General features: G+C 36.9%; 1 protein-coding gene across 1 annotated transcript in view; it reads right to left on the bottom strand.

Moving 5' to 3' along the window:
* LOC109302330 (oligodendrocyte transcription factor 2-like) overlaps window positions 1–2,203 on the bottom strand; it is a 6,341-nt gene that overhangs the window by 2,737 nt on the left and 1,401 nt on the right. The window lies entirely within an intron of this gene.

The raw sequence follows: 2,203 nt of genomic DNA on the forward strand, positions 1-2,203 counted from the left end.
CTGGCGGGGCGCTGCCTCAGCCCGGGCCCGGGCCCGCTGCTGCCACACGCACTGGGGCAGCGGGATGCCCTGCCAACCCGCGTCCCGACAGCGCGCCACTTCTTGCGGGCCCCGGGTGGGGGGGGCCGTGTTCGGGCCGGGGAAAAGTTACGCCGCTCCCGGTCCCCGCCGCTGTGTGCGGGCGCCCGGCCGGGCCCGACCGGCGGGAGCAGATGGGAAGCCAGGCCCGCCGCCCAGGAGGCGCTTGTGCCGCCAGTGGTCTAGCCGTGGTCTGGGGCTGGTCGCCTTCGTCTATGCACACCATGGGCTTGCACCACGCAGTATGATAGGCGCGTACAGACGTCGTAGCCATCATATGGGTATGATATGCACATGTACATACATACATACATACATACATAACATAACATAACATATATGTTATATATATATGTGTGTGCATTTATGTATATGTGTATGCATGTATACAGGTGTGTAGGGTGTAGCCGTGTTGGTCTAAGGGCATAAGCAGACACGATTCACCCAAACAACTTTGCCTGTACATATGCATGGCATTACACACACACACACACACACACACACACACACACACACATGTATATATATGTGAGTGTGTGTATAGACAAAGACCAGCTCCTTTAATATACATACATACATATATGAGTGTGTAAAGCCAAGGGAAGCACCATACATACATACATACATATATGAAACTTTACGTACATAGGTACACCATATATATACACGTATTATATACCTCACGTGTATACAATAACATTGATTATTGTTCTGTATCGATTGCTTATTATCTAGTCTCTAATTTATCTGTTTATATGATACCATTTAGCTATTGCCTATTTATTATATAATAGATATATTATGTGTATTATATGATAATTGACAAGCTACTATGATAATTGATAACGCTATTGGTTATTATCTCTTATATGATTCACGTGTTTCTATCTATCTATTCATAGCTTATTATTCTCTGTTTGAGAATGTATCTATTTCTTAGTTTCTTTTGATTGCTTATTATTACCCACTACATCGTTTAATGGTTATTATCTATTCATTGCTTCAGAGCTAGTCTATAATTTATTGCGAATGATCTATTTATTGCTTATTCTTGTCTATTATATCATGTATCTATTTGTGCCTGTCTCTTCATCGCTTATTATGACATGTTATATCATTTTATGTATTTACCATTTCATCATTGCTGATTATCTTTTATATAATTCATTTATTATTAACTCTTGATGGCTTATTATTATCCACTATATAGTTCGTTTATTATTATCCCTTGATTGCTTGTCTTCTATGATATAATGATTTATAATGGTCTATTTATTGCTTATTCATACCTATTATATAATGTACCTTTATTGCGCTCTTCATTACTTATTAGGACCTATTGTATCATTTTACCTTTTCATTATCTCTTTATTGCTTATTGCGATCTATTGTAACAGTCATTTATTATCTCTGGACGGCCATTATGTTTATTAATTTATTATTCACTCTCGATTGCTTATGATCGATTACATAATGTATAATGATCTATTTACTGCTTATTATTAGCCATTATACAATGTATTTATTGCTGTCTATTCATTGCTTATTACGATCGTTTATATTATTTTTATCGATCTACTGTTATCTATTACTTATTATGCGCTATTATACCATGTTTATCTATCTACTATCTATTCGTTGCTTCTTATGATCCGCGATATCATTTTATCTATCTACGGTCTATTCATTGCTTATGATCTATTATATTAATTTATCTATCTACTCTTCTCTGACCTAATCTGATTTATGTTACGTATCTATTTGTTATTATCGATTCATTGCTTATTATGATCTATGATAGCCTGTTATCTATCTATCTATTCATTGCTTATGATCGAATATATTATCTTATCCATCTACTCTTCTCTATGACCTATTCGGACCTCTTATATTAGGCATCTATTTGTTATTATCTCTCCGTTGCTTATTATGATCTATGATGTCATGGTGTCTATCTACCAGTCTCTGTGACTTATTCTGACTGATTACATAACGTATCTCCTTATTATGACCTCTTACTTATTATTCTGCACAGTATAATTTGCTCTGTTTATTACGATCTGTTTCTGGCTCATTACCTACCATCTAATTGATCTATTTATTTAAATCTCTCCCTTCCCCCCCC

The sequence above is a fragment of the Gavialis gangeticus genome, unplaced genomic scaffold (genome assembly GCF_001723915.1).
Source record: "Gavialis gangeticus isolate Ggan-Ray unplaced genomic scaffold, GavGan_comp1, whole genome shotgun sequence".
NCBI classification, from domain to species: domain Eukaryota; kingdom Metazoa; phylum Chordata; order Crocodylia; family Gavialidae; genus Gavialis; species Gavialis gangeticus.